We start from the raw sequence: 20152 nt of genomic DNA, 5'->3' as shown, positions 1-20152 counted from the left end.
TGAGTTAAAGAGTCTGCTATAATTAATGTATAAGCTAGTTATCTTGGTTAGGTTGTTTCCATTCCAGTGGTGGCTTTGCCAAAAATCTCACATGTCTCCCATACAGCCCTGACACTACAGAATACACTGTTATATTAGCAATGATTTAATATCCTACCCCTCCTCTTGCTCAGTAACAAGGGCCATGTCTGTATTGTTTACCTCTGAAACTTAGGAGCCAGCGTAACCGAATCTAAATAAATAGCTGTTGGGTGAATGAATGAGTGAATGCTAAGACTACAACATCCAGTTCCTAAGAAAAACTCAGGATTCTTCTTATGTGTTTCCACCTCTGAGACAGGGCAGTGAAGGGTTAACAATCTCCTAGGCGTTGGAGGGATTTGGGTGTGGATCTCAGCAGAGCTGCTCACATCACATTCTTTCTGCTACTATAGCAACAGGTTGAGAATTCTGCCAGCATTGTCGCCTGCCTACGTTTGGAAATGCCTGTGTGCAGGCGACTTCATTGTCTGGGGGACAACTGTTTTTTTGTTTTTGTTTTTTTCTATGATGTTTCAATGAAGCAGCTTCTTTGCAGAGACAAAGAGGGTAACAAAATAGGGACTCAGAATCATGGAAAGGCAGAGAAAGATCTTGTTTTGATTGGAGGGACATTTCGAATCTTTTGTCCCCTGAAGAGGTATGAGGTGGGGAAGGAACTGGGGTTTAATCTATAGTCAATAGCATCTTTTTCTCCCTTCTTAATGAGGCTTCTCTTCTGAGAGACACTCCCCTGGCAGCATTTGGACAACCTTCTCTTACTATCATTGCTTAACAAATAGCGTGATAGTTCAGCTCTTGGATTATTGCCCATGCTCAGGTCTAAGTTTGGAGATGCCAGAATGGACCAGAATGTAGGTTTTTTCCCTCTGTACGTACCGGTTCTTCTAATCAGCTCCGGACCTGCATTGTTTACTGAGAAGGAAGGACAGGTAAAGAGAATGAGAAATGGAGGTTTTAATTTTTACTTGATGTAGTAGTCTTGTAAAGATAGGAAAGAAAACAGAAAAGCTGCTGAGGAAGGTTGCATAGGCGGTATTAACTTCTCGAGATGCTTCACTGGCACTTAAAAATGTCCAGCCTGTTACCCAGGACTGCTTTTTGTGTCATCTCAGGTGTAGTGGTGATCAGAGCTTAGGGCTAGTTGTAGGTCTTGCTGGGCTAATGGATGAAATCAATAGTCATTAAACATCACTTTGGTTGATTTATCACATTGCCACCTTACAGTTACCACGTCTACATTTTGTTTTCGTTTTGCACACAGATGGGGGAAATCTGCCTGGCTCACTCTTTATTCCTGGTTTACACATACATTTGAGTCAAAAATACAATATCGAGTCATTCTTCTGAAGCAGCACTGAGTTCTTTCATTAAAAGATCAATTTAAAAAACTTTTTATCCCTAACGCACTACATACCATTTAAATATAGGATAAGCCCTTGATCTTGTGGGGGCTTAAAAAATTTTTAATACTTTTCCTTCCACCTTGTAGGTTCTAGCTGGCCTAATGAAATTAACAGAAACAGATTAACAGGAGGAAATCAAATTTTAATACGTGCGCATTGGAGAATTCACATATGCATGAAAACCCCAAAGACAGTGAGGCAGTATTGAGTATACAAGACATTTTGAACAAAGGAGAAAAGGTGTGTGTGGGGAGGATGGGGTATTAAATTTCAGAAGTGAGAATGGGCGATTTCCAGGTAGTTGAGGAAGAGCAGAACTCACGTAGCAGGGAAATTCTTGCTGGGCTACTTAGAAACAAGGGACACAGCGGGTATTGAGTTATTAGGCCCCTGCCTGAAGCCTTCTTATTTACTATATTTAATTCAAATTGGGCTAAGGTGAACATTCTAAGATTTCCTTCATAAATCAGGTTTTTCTGTCTGAATGCCTTGGGCAGGAAAGGGGGAGGGTCAAAAGTATTTTCTGAGTCTTATTTCTTAAAAAACAGCTTAATATCAGGATCCATAAGGCAGCTTCAGAATGGCAAAATTCTGGTCCTCTTCATCTTTAGGTCTCAGAGTCCTGTCGTCACTACCTCTAAGCCTGTCGTGACCACTGAAAAGAAACTGCCATTCCAGTTGCTCATAGTCCAAAGTATGCTCCCAAGAGCTTGGGGTTGGGACCCAGGAGCCCAGGGATCTGGTCCTGGCCGGAGCGGCCTTGGGCAGCTCATTCAGGGGTTTTAATTCCACTGCTTGTAAAATTAAAGATTTGGATGACAGTTCCAGGATTTCTTTCCCACCTCTCCCCCACACAGAAAAGTGGTACCCCAGTTGTTTTAAAGTGGGAAAGCCTTTATTTTGTTGAAGGTTATATAATGTGCAACCCCCTTAACTCATACTTCAGATCTCCACTTCAGTGTCGCTTCCTCGGGGAGGCCGACCGTGACCCCCAGGTGAGATACGGTTTCCAGCACAGGTTTTGTTTTGTTTTGTTTTAAATCAGTGTTTTCTCGTTCCCATGAGACTGAGAACTCTGAAGCAGCACCCAAACGGTTTTGTGTACCACAGGTCCTGCGTATAGGGGACACTCAGGGTACCTGTGTTGACTGACTGAACGAGCTGCGTTAGGCTGTAGGGAGGGTGCAAAGATGGCTATGTGTCTTTGCCCTCAAGGCTCTTAAGATTACCTTACCCTATTTCTCTTCTCTCCTTCCACCATCCCACTTTACACCCCAAATAATGCTGCAAGAAATTAAAACAAAAACCCTGGGTTCTGGTCATTGATCTGATCATTAGGTTTGTGGGAGTCAAAAAAAAAAAAAAAAAACCCTTTCCTCCACCTTTCTAAGTTCTGTCTGGGCTAATAATCACATCAACATGAGACAGATTAACAGGAGAAAATGTCCAAAATTTATTATGGATATACATGTGGGAGAGGTTTATATGCCATTTTGGACAAAGAAAAAGGAGCAAGGGTCTGGGATTTCAAAGAGAAAGCAGGTAATTTACAGGTAGATGAGAAAGAGCAAACATGTGGTAAAAAGAAATTCTTACTAGGCAACCCAGAAACAATGGGATACAGGGAAGCTCAACAAACAGGCCTTGCTAGAGATTTCCTTGTCTGCCACATTGTTTATTTTATGATGCTAAGGTGATGTTCTGTTCCTTCAAGCAGGTTTTCTATCAATTCTTTTATTCAGGTGAAGGGGGAGGGTCAGAATTTCTTTCTGAGTCTTTTGTTTCCTAATAACTAGATTAAAATCAATATCCCATAAGTCATATTTTGGGGTGGCAAAATTTTGCCTCCCACTGATGCAGGACAGGGCAGATTCCCCCGAGTGGGGAGAGACCAAGCCCTGCACTGAGAGAAGAAGAGGGTCCTTTGGCGGAGAGTGTAGAAAGAACTCAACACACACACCAAAGTTAGAGTCAAAGGAAAGCGTATTGGGGAAGTGGGGGGGTAACACTCCACAGAGTGTGGTCTCCTCTCAGAGGCAGAGAGTGAGAAAGCCTAAGAGAGACTCAGAGGGACAGAAACAATACAGACGAGGACAGTGAGAGACAGAGTAAAGGCACTGAGAGGGACCTGCAGTGTTCAGGGAATCCAGTTTATATATTATTCTTTAGTTCCTGTGAGTTCCAGTTTAAAGACTTTGCCACCCATTTCCTTTGATATGGACATACAATGAGGAAGGAGGAGAGTATGTGGTATAAATAGGTAAGAATATGTAGTGTGTAAGGCCTGCTGGCAGTTCCCAGCCTTTAATCCGTGGGTTCCCTATGGTTTTAGCCATAGAGAATGAACAATTTTATTTTGTATAGGGCAGCCACTTGAAGACTCCGTTTTTCCTGTTTCTCTTTTGCAAGTGTGGGAAATGGGTTGTTAGCAATCCCAGTAGAAATCTTCCTTTGTTCTGCAGGTGTCCTGGTGGCCTTGGCTGCAGAGATAGATGATCAGCACATTGCAGTCTCTGAATGTAGCTTGATTAGTTCCCTTGCCTCCTCCCTACATTACCACCTCAGGTTTTCATTTTCCTCGGTTGGACTGGTTAGTCTTTTGTCACAGAACCTTTGAAATGAAGCAGGGCCCAGGAACGGGATTATAGAAGATAGTACATAGAATGGAAGTGGTAGACAAAAAAGGAGGAAAGAAAGTGAAAGAGGAGGAAGGAGGAAGAGAAAGAAAGGGGGAGGGGAAGAGAAACGGGGACTAGAGGACAATAAGAAGTGAAAACATGGGCTTTGTCTTTTTAATTAATTTGCCTGTAAAGGTTCTTTTTTGACTGCCAGGCTTTACAAGCAATGACATGTTTCTTAAAAAGAATTCTTAATCTGAAGTGTTGAGTAATGGCACAAAGAGTTTGTCACCAAAAGGTGATTGATTACATACATACATAAAGTTTACTGGACTGGACTCCAGAAATCTCTCTGTTTTAAAAACTTTAAAGGCACCAGTTTTCAAAACAAGTGTCACGTTCCTGTAAATCAGTATAGCTATCAATACAGGCAAAAGCCAGAGCTAGCCATTACACATTTAAACAGTGAGGAGCCGTTTGATTTTAAACACCAAGCCTAGTCTAGAAGCGGGGAGGGAAGGGCAAGAATTCCTTAGGTTGGAGATGTGATGGTGGGTGTCGTCAGCCAGGTACTGGAGGCCTGAAGGGAAGCTGATTGAATTACAAGATAAAACTCCTTTTGGTCTCATTGAGTTTGCAATTTGCAGGGGAAGTGGGTTAGGGGAGTTTTACTAATTAAGTTTCGGTTAAAAGCAGGGAATCTCTACCTTCAAAAAGCCAAAGCAGCCTCAGCTTATCTTGAGAACAGGTATAGATAGAGAGTATGAGTAGGCGAAGTCTCTTTTGACCTTTATTCCTAGAGAGTTCAACTTTAATGACAAAGGACAGCCTTCCCTTGCATAGTTGTCCTTGCTTCCCTTTCTTACCAGCACTGTGGACACAGAGGGTGTCAGTAGCCTGCCTTTATGCTTGATCAGATTGGGAGCTTAAACCCCAGTCAGACTGTATCCCTCTGAAAGCCATTGCAGGAAAAGAAGAATGACTAAAACAATCACATGATCTCTCTTCTTTATGACAGGGAAGGAATTTTAGCCAAGAATGCGAAATGTGCTTATGGGCTTTGTGCTTACATTGTACAAATCACTCACTCACTCACACACACACACACACACACACACACACGTAAGTCCACTCGGCTTGCTCACTTGCCTAGACAGAGACCGTAGTAGGTATGCCATGTTGGCCAAAGGCCAGGAAATGACTGTTGACGAGTATCAAAGCCATAGGTCTCATGTGTCTCACTGGACAATATTAATTGGTCACTCTTTCATTTATAAGAATATATAGAACAAAGGTAATATATGGGACTACGATGCTTTCCTATCTCATGTCCCCTGGCTAGTTCCAGAGAATGTCAGCTATAAGCTGTCTCTTTGATTCCTAGGGCTGCGCCTCTTCCTAGACCTGACAGGAATAAATACCATTTTAACAAAGTCTTTTACAAAGCAAATCCCTTTGTTTTTAGTGGAAAGCTTCTCTTTAAGTCTCAGCTATGCCACTTCCCAACTGTACAACTTGGGCATGCTGTTTAATCTCTCTATGCCTCATTTTCTTCCTCTTTACATGGAGCTAATAATATTGTCTTGTAGGATTCTTGTGAGAAGTAAATAGGATCACCTAAAAAAAGTACCTCGCCCATAGTGTGAATTTCAAAATCGTTATTGTTTTTAATACAATAAAGAAACGTTTCAGCCTTTTTTTTCTCCTTTGCCCCTCCTGAATTAGAAACATCTCATTTGGTACTTCTCCATGTCGGGGTCTGTTCTGGTGTGGAGAGAAGAGAGCAGAGCAGAGTGCAGCAGAGACGACTGGGCAAGAATGGAGTGATGGAGGCCTATGCCCCTCTTCTTCCACTCCCTCCTGTTCTATTGCTCTTTCCGGTGTATCGTACCACTCCTTTGCCTCTTGATGGCTGGATACAAAACTAGGTGCCATACAAAAAGGAACACAAATTCAGCTCTATCCTCCAGGAAGTGGTCATCAAAGTTCCAGGTTCACTTCCTCCTGTTTTCCAAGTACTTTACATGTACTTGCTGTTCAGTTTAAAATCCTAGCTCAAAGCTACCACATGAACTAATGCCTGACACAGAGCAAGCACTCTAGGAACATCAGTGGCACCAGATACCTTGATCATGGAAGACAGAGGTAGTCGTCAAACCATTTGGCTCTTAGAAGAAAACACTTTTAAAATGTCAAAGAGCGGGTCAAGTATCAACTTTCTGAGCCATCCATTCTCAGGACGTTCAGGTTGGAGAGGAAAGGATGTGAATCCCTGGGTTTGGACAGAAGGGACAAGGGAAGGGAAACAGGAGATTTCCTGTCCATCTCCACTGTGCAAGAGCTGTCAATACAAAGTGGCTGAGTAGCATGGCCAGGACCTTGAGCTTCTGTAGCCCTAGTTTCCTGACCCACGAGATAGGGGTGATAATCGACTATTGAGTTAATATTATATATATATATACACACACAGCACATGGCTTTATGGCTTGGCATATAATAAGCACGCAATAAATGTGAGCTGTGATTAGCTCGTGAATAACACCTGGATACTCAGCCAATTAGACTTCTTAGTCTCACGTAACTTAAACTTTATCACCTGCCCCTGATGCTGTCCATTGCTCACCTGTTGACCACAATGAGTGGGGAGAAGGTTCTCTGTAGCTCTGGTTAGCCTCAACAGTGCATAAGTTGGAATTAAATGACCCATTTTTAGAGTTCACAGATATTTTTCTGTTGTTACCATAGGTGGTGAGAGAGAGAAAGTGTATGACAAGCAGGCACATAACATGATGAGCAGGCATCTTTCTAGTAATGATTGCAGAATGGCACTGTATATATTTTTATCTTTAACATGAATTTATATTTTATCATTTATTTGTCTCTCATCAAAGCAATGCTATATCCTTCATTCTGGTGAATGTGGGGTGGCTCGCATTGTTTTCTTTCACAATAAAAAAGTAAAAGAATGTATTTGAATTATAGTGTTTTATTTTATTTTTAATTTAATTTTTATTTTTAAATTTTTTATCAGAATTCATTTTTATTTATTTTTAAAATTTAAATTATAGTGTTTTAAAAGCAGGACAATTCAGGATCATCTAATCTACCCCCTCACTTTACAGATGTGGAAATTGAGGCTCCAGGTATTAAATGAATTCTCTGAGTGGCAGAAGGACAGGTGTCCCAGCCCTAATTCAGGGCCCTGAATATGTGGTCTCTTGGTTTATTGTACTTTCAAAGTGTCTATGGACATGAAATGATTTGAGAGCTCTTGTTTTGAAATGTAAGGGTGGACATCTGTGTGGAAGATTCGCAAAGTAGACAACAAAACCTTTGACCCGATCTCTTCCTGTCTTTGGCACAATATCCCCTACTCTCCATAGAAAAAACACATCTGTCTATTATGCAAAAGAGACACTGATGACAGAATGAAAAGTTCCTGTTTTTCCGTTCTGAGGATAACTCCCCCACAAACTGCCCTTAGAGACACGTTGTGATCAAAACAGATTTAGATCCTGAGCTCCATATGTGGTCCAGGGGACTGACTGAAAGAATATTTCATGGTGGAACCTCACCCTCTAGGAACTACAAGAAAAGGTCAGCTCTGCAGAGTACAAGGCCTGGATGGTACTGAAGAGATTTTCTCAAGGATAATTAAGTGATTTTTTTCATTCTTGTACCCAAGTAAAATGGTAAGATATGTGTAGATAAACAAGAAGATATAAAGTATTTTGAGAAAATAGACATTCAAGGTGTAACAGCAGCTGTTCAAACCAAGATTCAGCAAATTCTAGAATCATCCAGACTACACTAAATTTTTCTTTCCATCTATAGATTATCTTAATAGTTCAGATCCGATATTTGGCATCTCCTTTTTTGTTTAAAGCCAGTAATAACTTATTTAGCAACTGCTATGTGCCCGACTCTGAAATAAATGCTTTTCATGAGATCTCATTTAATTCGCATAGCACTGTGAGGTAGATGTGATTTTCTTCGTTTTATTGATAAGGACACGAAGGCTCAGGAATCAAAGTAAGCAGATTTGCGGGGGGTGTTTGGCAACGTGTTTCTGTTCCCTCAGAGGAAAGTTTTAGGCAAACACCAGGAAAGGTTGTTCATCCAGTTGCTGAACCAAGTAAAGCTTTCCTATCAGAAGATCAGCCTGTTCTACCTGGCTAGCAGTACCCTAGAAACTCCAGCCATTATGAATTTTGAAATTCTGAATTTTGCCTATTAAAGCAGCCTTTCCTTCCCTAATCCTCCCACAGCCACTTGGTGTATAATCTATGGGTAAAACATATCCTTTGGGTCAATCTGGTTGTCCTTGAGAATTTCTTTTTCTTCCTTCAGTTCCTTCATTTTTCCCTTACACCAAAAGCCACCCTCTCTTCGTGGCCCGCTTCGCCTCCCACAGGTTGCTAGGAATGAACTGAGAATAGCATAATTGGCTAGGCCTTGTCTGACACCAAGAGGCACACCTGTAAATAAATGTCCCAACTTAGTATGTGAACTCTGTGTTTGTGTTTTATGTGCTCCAAATAATTTCTGGGTCTGAGATGGATTGCATAAATCCAGAGGCAGTGTAAGTCTTGACACTCACTAATGACTATGCTGTTGCCTAAACCTTGTAAACTTCTGTTTGGGAAGTGCTTTCAGAACTAATTTACATTCCTCAGATACAGGTCATTCTCCTTCTTTAGTCATAATAAAGCAAAAGACATAAAGTTTCAAACACATTATCTCGCCAACCACACCCATCAGATAGGCTTAGCATATCTGATGCATAAGGAAATTGAGGTTCAAATAGGCTGTCTTGTGTTCAAGATCAGACACCAGCAAGTGTCATTTAGAATCCAGATTTCTCTAACTCTGAAGTCCATGCTCTGAACTGCTATATTGTCCATTTTTTAAAAAAGGAAGTAAATTTATAGAAATGTACCCACCAGCTTTGACTCCAAGTGAGTTTTGACTTTTGAAAAATCAAACCCACCTGATCTCAAGGAATGAAGATTTGCCACCATTTAGGTCATGCTGATAACACTGCAGGTTCTGAAAACACTTCCAAAAGATACAATCCATAATGCCTGATGTTATACATAATTGCATCAATGCAGTATGTATGGCGTACCATCTTAGACTCATTTGAAGGTGTAACTTGTGTTGTTGCTGTTGTTTTTAAGTCTTGTTAATGTTGGCCTGTGCTTATATTTTGTGAAATGTGAAGAGTCTGAGTGATTATTGAGATGAATCTTCAAACGCAGTTATAACACTCAGCATTTCTATAGATGGTTACCTTTCTCCCCATGTTAACTATTCAGGATAAATTTGATTTTTAGAGGAGCTCCTTATTTAAATTATATTCTCTTCAAAATTTGCTCCTCTATTTAAATGTTCAGTGCATGTTATGATAGCCAGCAGCTAAACAAGAATAATTATCACGCTTAGGCATAGCTGCAGAGCTGCCTCTGCTTGATAATTTTTTAAGGGGTTCATGCCTTATTGTACCTTTTTATTGTCTGCTTTATTGGAAAATGTCCAGTTTTAGCTAGATTTCCCTTTCTTCATTTCCCTAAGAGCCAATGAGTTGAAAATGCCATTGTTTTTTCTAATGTGATGAGTATCGAGGCAGAGCCAGCTCTGGGATGTCAGGAAGCACATAGTTTTTAAAAAACAATACCGAAATCATAAAAGGAAGAGGACTGAGTTTCAAGAATGTAAAATTTCTTGTTGTCACAGTGTGAGTGATCAAGCTGTACTTCTGTGCTTAGTGCTATATATAAGAGTAGAGAGAGAACATTAATATAGAGAGAACAAAGGAAAGAATCAGGATTCTTTGGTTGCATGCAACAGAAGTAGACTCTGGCTATAGAAATTTAAAAAGAGAGTTTGTTAGAAGAACATGGGGTAAGGGGGGAGAGTGTGCTGACAGAATCGAAGGGAAAGCTGAGAAATCAAGCTGAAAAGCCAGAATCAAAAATCACAAGAGCTAGAACAGCATTGGGGTGCCTGGCAAGGATTTGCAGATGGTTTCTTCCAGTGCTACCATCTTGATGAATGAGCAACAACCATTTTCAGTTTTGTTTTCATTTTCTTAACAAGTCAAATTCCAGGGAAAGAGCTTCGCAGTGGCTTAGCTTAGTTCACGCGGCTACAGGAAGTCAGGGGACCTTGACTGACAGTCTTGCCAGTCATTCTCTACTGAGGCAGTCCCTGAAAAATGCACTTTAAACAATACCCCAGAAGTACTAACTAGAAAAGAAAAAAATTGATAAATTTGACTACAGTAAAATTAAGACTGTCTGTTATTCAATAGATACAACTAAGAGAGTTAAAGGCAAGCCAAAGCAGGAGAGTAAATATTTGAATCGATACATCAAACAGGGACTCATCCAGTATATATAAAGAACTACAAAACAGATGAGCATCCAATAGACAAGTCTTGAAAAGGTAATTCACTGAAGAAGATATTCCAAATGACCAATAAATATATGAAAACATGTACAACTTCATTAGTCATCAGCGAAAGCTTAATTAAAGCCACAATATGACACCACTACACACACACCACTATAGCTAAAATGAGAATGACAGACAATATCCAGTGCTGGCAAAGATGTAGAGCAACCAGAACTCTCATATACTCCAGAAGAGAGTGTAAATTGGTACGATCACTTCTCATACCCAGTGACAGAACGATTCCACTCCTGGGTATATACCTAAGAAGAATACATACATATATGTACCAAAAAGCATGTATATGAATGTTCACAGAAGCACTAGTCATAATGACCCAAATCTGGAAGCTATCAACTGTCTATCAGTATTACAATGTCACATTCACACAATTGAATGTAATATAGAAATGCAAATTAGTATACCACATGCAACAAAATGAATGAATCTCATGAATATAAAGAAGATATACTGTACAACTTCATTCGTATAAAATTTAGAAGCAAGCAAGCTGATGTATGGTGTTAGGTACCCTGAGAGAAGAGGGGAGCCATTAGGGACTGAGATGGGGCACAACGGGGTCTTCTGGGGTGGTGGCAATGTTCTGTCTCTTGACCTGGGTGTAAGTTATCTAGGTGTCTTTACCTCGAGAAAATTTATTGAACTTTAAATATGCGTTTGGGGGTGGGGGGAGATGTGTTCTATACTTTAATTAAGAGTTTTTGAAAAGAGAAAGAATAATGAGAGAGGAAGGCTAAAGTCCACCCATGCTGGCCCTAGAGTAACAATGCCTGGGTTTGAATTCTGACTCTGACCCTTCCTCACTGTGTGACCTTGGGCAAGGGACATAATTTCTTTGTGCCTCAGTTTTGTCATTTGTAAAGGAAGAGAATAGCATTATCTACCTCATTGGGTTGTTGGAAGGATTGAATGAGAAAATCCAGGTAAAGTGCTTAAAACAGTGTCAGATATACAATAAGCATATACAAAAGATATACAAAAATGCGCTTAGGTGCATTTTTCTGTATTTGTGTTATACTTTAAGTGGATGAAAAAGGCAGTGGTTTTGAAACCTGGTTGATAATTGGACTTAGGCAAGTTGCTTAACCTCTGTGAATTATATTTTCTTAATCTATAAACTAAAACCGATACCTCCCATAGGTTGTGATGAGGATTGATGAAAGCATTGTATGTGGAGCACCTAGTCCAGAATGAGACATTAAAATATTTCATTCACCTGATCCGCTCACTGGGGTAGAAGGTGAAAAATTGGGGCAGCCCTTTCCTGTGTTAAGATTTGGAGACTGTCTGGGGTTTGTCGCTTTGCTGGGGGAATGACCTCCTGTCATTATTGGTGCTGTGAATGGAACCTGTCACAGTGTGTCAGTATGGTGGCACAGTGACTCAGCTTCTGGGACAAAGGGCATTTCTGCTTATCAGAGCCACTGCTTGACAATGTCCCACAGCCACCACCATTGGTTTCCTTTTCCTGTGGTTAGTCATAGCCACACCTGCAAGTTGGGGTGCAGTTCCTGAGCCAGGTGTGCACTCAGTAAGTATTTACTGAGTGTCTGCCAAGTGCCAGGTGTTGTTAGACTTTGGAGCATGTAATAACACCTAAAAACAGGGTAAGAAGTAAAATAAAATAAAACATAGGCCTTGCCTTCAAATAGCTTATAGTCTATTAACAAGATATATGTGTTTCTTCTGAGAGCTTTTTTCCCTTTTCTCCTCTCTTCTGATATCTTCCACTCACCCAGTATATATTCTCTCATATTCTTATTCTAATTCATTCTCTCTCTCCCTCCTACTCTCTATCTCTTCTTCTTCCTCTCTCTCTTTCTCTCTCTCACACACACACATGCACACACACATGTATACTCACACATGCACGCACACATACACCCGTCACTGAACTTTACTCCATAGAAGCAGACTAAAAGCCATTTAACATGGCCTCTATCCAACAAAAGCAATCAACTCATAGCATATATCTTCTCCTTGGCTCCCCTGAAACTATAGATGGCCATGCCTTACATTAATTATGATAACAAAAATAACCATTTATCAGGTGTCTGTTATGTGCAAGGCACTATGCCAGGCACTTGCCTATATTATGTGTAACCTCATAACATCCTGCAGGGCATCATTATCCGATTTTATAGGTGAGGGACCTGAGGCTTGGACAGTTAAAATAATTTGCAGTGTTTGTTTTGATGATTAAATAATGTAAACACCCTTCTGTGTCAATTTGTCAGTCAGTCAACTGTGCACATAAACCCATGTGGTTAGGAGAGGTTGGTACCGTGGTCACTCTTGCTGTAATTATTCTAGTTTGACTGGAAATGTCAATAAAGAGCCAGCCAGCCATGCATACTTTCTGAGCTATTGTTTTGTAAATGCTTCAGTATTCAGCCTCACTTACCTGCTGTGCCATCAGAAGGGATACTGAGCCTATTTCATTATCTATATTAAAATCTTGGATGCAGACACCACAGGAAGAGCCGCTGCGTATTTAGAAACTTCTGCCATTTTAGTCCTCCTCGCTGGGCTGGCTGTCTCTCAGATTAATTTAATACTTATTGCTAGTCTCTGTTCTAGAGATTTATAGACGATAGGAGTATCTGATGCAGATTAAAGTGAGTATTGCTATAAGCTGGGCACAGAGGAAGCACCTGATAAAGTGCATGTTCTGAGTGGTTTTGTAGAAGGAGGCACAGTGTAGAGTGGCTACTATTCCCACTAGTCTGAATGTTTTTGGGCCCTGTCCTCTTAGCTTCTATAAGCCTGTCTCAAACGGAAACAACCAACTCTATTTACTCCACGTTCTTATGATATATTTTGGGGTTCATGTCATGTTTAAGTGACGAAGGAGGTCAAAAGCCAGCTGAGCACCGTTTAAGATGTAGTCTTAAGCTTTTCAGCCTCAGAGAGTTACTCATATTGTTGTTTTGGTAGGTGAGACTTTCTGGAGATTGACATCACTTTACAACAGAAGTATGCTGGCAATATGACTGACACCAGTTATTTGTTCGAAAACCAAAAGCTACTATAAATCGAGCTTCTTCTGCATGTGCTTCGATCTTTACAGCTATTATTTCCTGTTCTTACAACAACCATTCATTTGTTGGATAATTACTCACATTCCACAAATGTGAGTACTCTGCCGGCATCCCAACCAGGTGTGTTTAATTTCAAATCTTGACCTCTTTCCACTCTTCCTCATTGCCTAAAGGCATTCTCGCTGCTGTTACATTGACAACTGAAATGTCAGCCCCTTTGCCTGTTTGGCTTCAATAGACTAGCTAGAATTTTCAGTCATTTCCCTTCTGGGGTTCACACAGCACTTTGTACATACCTGTCAGAGCACTTTCTGTTGTATTCTCATTGCTTTTACTGCATCACAATTGGTCGTTTCTTCTTCTAGTTGCTGAACTTCTTAAAGGCAGTAACAGTGACTCATTTTTTTTAAACCCAGCAGCTGGAAGTGTTCTGGGTTTAAATCTCGTGTCTAGTTTTGCTGACGTTATATCCTCAGCACGTGATACACTGCCTGTTGGCAAACAGTATATGCTTAGTAAATATGGAATGAATTAATGATTGAATAAATATAATCTTAGATATTATTCTTCCTCTACAGATCTTTTGCATTATTAAGACTGAGGAATAATAGTTTCTACTTTATAGGGTTGGTATGAGATTAAATGAATGAAATGAGACCAGAGCGAGCGATGGTGTGATGGTGATCTTTGAGATTCAGAGAGTGGTTTTAAGATTTCTCATGTTGCTGTGTTTAAATAGTTCACTTATGTTTATCTCTATAGTAGTATTCTAGTATATGAATATGACATAATTTGCTTATCCATTCTCCTGTTGATGGATATTTGGGGTGCTTCCAGTTCTTTTATGAATAAAGCTGCTGTGTATATTCTTGAACAAGTCTATTTGTAGATGTATTTTTCATTTCTCTTGCACACCAATGTAAGAGTAGAATTGCTGAGTCATAAGGCAGGTGAATGTTTAAGTTTATTGGAGGATGCCAAACTGTTTTTGTGAAGTGACTTTACCATTTTATAGTCTTACCAACAATATATAAGAGTTCTAATTGTTCTATATCTTGTGACACTTGGTATTATTGTGCTTTCTAATTTTAGCCATTCTGGTGGATGTGTAGTAGCTCACTCTGGCTTAATTTACACTTCCCTAGTGTCTAATGATGTTGGCTATCTTTTCAGATGGTGACCATTGATATAGCTTCTTTTATGAAGGGCCTCTTTTTAAAATTGGATTCTTTGTCTTTTTATTATTGATTTGTGGGAATTCTTTATGTATTCCGGATACAAGTCTTTTATCAGTATCATGCCTTTTAAATTTTTAAATGATGTCTTGATAAATAAATTTATGAAGTGCAATTTATTATATTCTTTTTTTTCATGGTAGTGCTTTTGTGTCTTAAGAAATTATTGTCTACCTCGAGGTTATAAGGATTTTTTTTTTAGTATTTTCTTCTAGAAGTTTTATAGTTTTGGCTTTCATATAAATCTGTGATCCCTCTCAGGTTCATTTTCATATGTGTAGAGAGAGGAAGAGTTAAAATCTTTTTTTAAAAAATATGTATGTCCAGTTGCTCCAGCATATTTTATTGAGAAGAACTTTCCTTTCCCATTAAATTTCATGGCACATTTATCAAAACTCAAATGACCGTATGAGTCTACTTCTAGACTCTCTATTCTGTTTCATTTTTGTCCATCTGAAACAGCTGAAGTCTCAGAGGCCTGGCGCTGGAGAAGCCTTCTCCCTATTAGACTGAGAATGGCAGCTCTAGGCTGTGGAATAGGGACCAGGCATAGGCTGTTATTTCAAGCTGCTGTGTTTTATTTTCGTGGAACAGGAAGTCATTATCTGGAGAGTCACAAATCCTTGAGAGTTCATTAACACTTCAGGAAAGGGAAATGTCACTCGCTTGCCAGCAGGTAGAGCAGGCTTTATCACTGGAGCTACAGAGCCTCCCAGGAGCCATTCAAAATAACTATCTTGTCAACTTAATCACTTTTTTTTCCTAATCACAGGTTCCTGATACGGGGTATGTTGGGGTTTTTTGCTTGCTTTTTTTAAATACTAATGTGCCTATTAGTGAATATCATTTATTTTCATAGTCTTACATTGATTATTGAATTTAAAACTTTTATCCTAAGCAAAACAACTACCCTCAAAATGAAGAAATAAATGTCCTCTTTCTCTTCTTTCATCAGTAATAATTAAAATAGTTTAAATCGATAGCATACCATATTTCACAAATGGTATTCACATGTCTCATTTCGTCCTCATGACCATATTGTGATAGGTACACCAGATTATTATTATTATCCTTTTTAAAAGTGAAGAAACTGAGATTTAGAATTGAATAACTTGCTCAAGATGAGATAGTTCTAAAGACATCGAGCTGCAGTCTCAAGGCTGCAGCATAAGAGAGGTCAAGCTGAGGGTTGTGAATTCGGCCTCCTTGGGCTCACATCCTCGTTCTACTGCTTACCAGTCTGTGACTTTGGTTAGGTTACCTAACCTCTATGCCTCAGTGTCCCTGTCGATAAAGTAGGGATAATGGTGGGACTTACTCATGTAGGTGTCTCCAGGATCAAACAGATAGTTTCAGTGCAGCTGTAGGCAGAGCACCTGGCCTGTGCTACATGATGGTGAGCACCAGCCTTGCCACTGCTGTTGTCTGAGGTGGAAGCAATTGTGGGTCATTATATCTCTCTCTTTCCAGCTGTCTCTCTTGCTCTAAAACCTGAAATTTACGTCCAAAGTCACCAGAGTACTCCAGACACACTCCAAAACTCACCAAGGGCTCTGTGGGCTTAGAGAAACTAATCCCAAATTAAATACTTTGAAGAAAAACTAACACCATAAAGGTAGCTTCCCCCTGTTGAATTTTGCCTGATACTGACGATTATGTGGTGTTTTCTCCTCTAAAACACCCCCTTTTCTTCTTAATCGTAACTAGACATCTTAAGGTTTTAGATAGTTACATTCTTCCTCTTGAAATATTTTTGGGTCTACGGCTATGCCACCCTGAATAAGCCCGACCCCGTCTGATCTTGGAAGCTAAGCAGAGTTGGGCCTGGTTAGTACTGGTTAGTACTGGTTAGTACTGGTTAGTAGACCACCTAGGAAGACCAGGTGCTTTGGCGTAAAAAATAAAAAATAAGGGATTGTAAGATGACAAGGTCCTTGCAATCTGTGGATTGCCTCACCTAAACTATATATATATTTTTGGGGGGAGGTGATGGGGGAGGACTATTCTTTATTCACTAACAACTTTTATCAAATTCATGATGACTATTGTATTTGCCACAATCTCCTCTTTGAAGATAGGATAGAAATTCCTGTGCTGTACAGTGCATGCTCTTGAAAAGTTTTTGAGGAAACAAACCTCTGTTTTATGTTGAGTAACCTGCCCTAAAACTTGTTAAGTTTCTTGCTTAGAGGTGGGCAGATGATTCTGTCTACGTTCTTTGTTTGACTTCTCACATATATGCAAATAAGAGGAGACAACAAGTAACCACGCCTCCCAATATGCTGTGTGTCTAGCTGCAGAGGAGACTCTACCCCTGGGAAATGCTCTCCAGGTAGGACACAAAGGTTACTATTTTAAAATGATGGCAGCACCTTTGTCAACATTTCACAGTATATCGCAGGCAGGCAAGAAACTTCAGACTTGGGAATAGAAGTCCTGATCGATTACCTCATTTCTGTCTACTGAAACCTTTGACTTTAAATGTCAACAGGAGTCACATTTACTTCATGAGACAAATCATTAGCATTGCTCATTCCTTTATCCAGTATCATACTTTCTTATGACTTCATGTATCCTGCACATCTCCACTGAGGCAGCTAGACATTGCATATATGTACTGGAATTAATATGTTTTCATGCTCTGCTCTTCGAGCTCTATTAGCATACATAAAGCTCATACTAAGAGCTTGGTCAGATATTGCCAACCACCACTGACACTTACTGTCTTCCACATTGCCTGTTTTGAATGTTGTCCCATGAAAATTCTCATCTAAGAGTGCTAAGCAAAAAATGTAGTCTAAAATTGTATATGCAGAATGGTCCCTACTCTGTAGGTAAGTGTTTATGAATGCGTATGTGCAGAGTGAGACAGCCTGAAGGAAACACACTGTAATGGTGACATCAGTCATCTCAGGTAGCAGCAAGATTCAGGTGCTTTCTAATAGTCTATGTGTGTTTCTGTACCTTCCAAATTTCCTGAAGTACAACTTATTTAAAATTATCAAAAAGTTTCATCTTCTTGACATTTATCGAAACAAATTGTTATTTATTTTAGAGCTTGGTGAATGGAACGTATGAATTCACATGTGAGTGCATTAGATTCACTGGGCCTTAAATCTTGAGTTTTCCCCAGCTGAGGAGAAAAACACTCAACCGTGATCCAAGGGACAGTTGGAGGACAAGTCACTAAAGTGGTATCTGCCAGTTCAGGGTGTATAAAGCTATGAGAGTGTTTTGGCCCTCTACTTTCTCCCTCTTCTCTAGTTACTTATTTCATTTCCTTTCTCAGAAACACTTACAGTCTCTGGGAGACTTTTGAAAATGCCATGACCTCTTTAATATGTGAAATGTATGTAACTCAACACACAAGTTTTGGTTTAATGTATCTGTAAATAAGTCTTTATTCTAAGACTGCTTTCTGCATTTTTATGGTCTTCTAATTCTAAAATGCAATAACTGCCCACGTAGGACCCATTCAAATAGCCTGAGGAATTCTAAGACTCATTTGGGACCTAAAACTACCTCAATATCTGGAAAGTAATTATAGACCTTACCAAACAGCGGTTGAGCACTTTCGAACGTTAGGGGCATGTTCACATGTGTTGTTTCATATTTGCTTCCAAACGAGAACAGTGATTATGATTATCCCATGTGACATTGAGGGAATGGCACAAAGAGACTCACCCAAGACCACAGCAAGTTTGTGGCAGAGCCAGGACTAGAATAAAACCTTCTGTTTCATGGCTTTATTAAAGCTGCCACAATGCCAAAACGAATGTCTCCTTCCAAGATCTCCCCAAGGGTACCTGGACTCTAAGGAATAATAATAATAATAATAATAATAATAATAATAATAATAATAATAATACCACCAAATACTTATATACTGTTTGCTATGTAAATTTTATATACGTTAAATCAGTCCTCACCATAACTTAAGAGCTAAGTACTATTATTATCTCCATTTTATAGTTGCAGGAACGGAGGCCTAGTGAAATTAAGTAACTTGGCCAAGGTCACAGAGCTGGTTGGTGGGTAGAGTAGCCAGGATGTGAAGCAGCCTGGAGCCACGGTCCATAACCTTGACCACTTGACAATGTAGCAGGTCCTATCTGCTTCCACCTATGTTTATGCCTACAGTGACCCAGGCCTAAGATGGCAGTTCTTCAGAAAAGAGCCTTAAAATTCCTTCCCTGCAAACTTACAGTGTTTGAAGTATGTGTCTCACATTATTTAAGCAATAAGAATACTGTTCTTTTTCCGTGTGAAAAGAGCAAGAGAGAGTAGAGAGGAGCAATAAAACTGAAATAGTTTTGCTCAATAGCAGTTCGGAAGATTCTAGGGACTTATATTTTCTTATGATTCCTTCAAAGATCTTTTCATCTACCTCCTGCTTGGCTGCTAAGGAGCTTGAATTGCCAACAACAGAAGCCAGCTTTACTAACTTTAAGCAAAAGGAATTTATTCTTAAGGACATAGTAATATACTGGATCAGAAGAAAAGCTGAAAACTCGGGCTTCAGGAAGTTGATGTATCAGCTTTTACTGTATTACAAACCATCTCGAAAACAAGTGGTCCCCCAAATAACCATCTGTTTAGCTCAAGATCCTGCAAATCAGCAATCTGGGCAAGCTTGAGCAGTGCCCACTCTATGCTAGGCTGAGCTGATCTCTTAGGGTCCGCAGTCATTGCCTGGTTGGCTAGGGTGCCTTGCTTCTCCTCCACACGGTCACTCCTCCCTCTGGAGGCATGGTGGTCTCTGGGTTCCAAGTACAGCAAAAGAGGGCAAGCCCCAGTGCGCAAGCACTTTTCAAGTTTCTGTTTGTGATGTGTTTGGTCTTGACTAAAATAAATCACGTGCTCTAGTTCAAGATTCAGTATGGAAGGGGACTACCCAAGAGCATGGATAGAGAAAGGAAGAATCTGTGGCCATTCTTGTTATCTCCCACAGATGGTCAAGGAACTTGGCAGCCTTAAGGCTCATGTCAGCAAGGACTAATGTGCAGGCTCTTCAGGGTGCCCCCATCTGAACAACTCAGCTTACAGCACTTTCCTGCATCAGAGTCAGTCCATTAAAGATTTCCAACAAGAATCTGGCTTTGCTTGGGTTGTAAGCATCACAGGTGGAGCATCTTGATTGACAATCCATGAATGGTCCAATGAGCGGGGAGAAGTTCAATTGTGAAGTCGTTACCCAAAGTAGTAGAGGAAGGATGCGGGGCAGGTAATACCATCTTCCTTCCCTCTATATGGTTCATTATGTTGACTTTATCCTTCCCCTCTGAACCATGTGGGTTGACTTTATTGAAAGCAAAAGTAACAGTCGCAAGCCATTACTT

At 40.0% G+C, this 20152-nt stretch overlaps 1 protein-coding gene and 1 long non-coding RNA gene across 7 annotated transcripts in view; one reads left to right on the top strand and one right to left on the bottom strand.

The window, feature by feature from the left end:
* LOC111737889 overlaps window positions 1-20152 on the bottom strand; it is a 91448-nt gene that overhangs the window by 23455 nt on the left and 47841 nt on the right. For both annotated transcript variants that reach the window (XR_002779610.1, XR_002779611.1), the window contains one exon: window positions 13875-14069. This is a non-coding gene — a long non-coding RNA (uncharacterized LOC111737889). The remainder of the gene's footprint in view (window positions 1-13874; window positions 14070-20152) is intronic.
* STON2 (stonin 2) overlaps window positions 1-20152 on the top strand; it is a 114492-nt gene that overhangs the window by 75234 nt on the left and 19106 nt on the right. The gene's annotated exons all lie outside the window — the stretch shown is intronic.

This window comes from Pteropus vampyrus, unplaced genomic scaffold (genome assembly GCF_000151845.1).
Source record: "Pteropus vampyrus isolate Shadow unplaced genomic scaffold, Pvam_2.0 Scaffold32, whole genome shotgun sequence".
Classification (NCBI taxonomy): Eukaryota; Metazoa; Chordata; class Mammalia; order Chiroptera; family Pteropodidae; genus Pteropus; species Pteropus vampyrus.
This window is presented reverse-complemented; position numbering and strand designations above follow the sequence as displayed.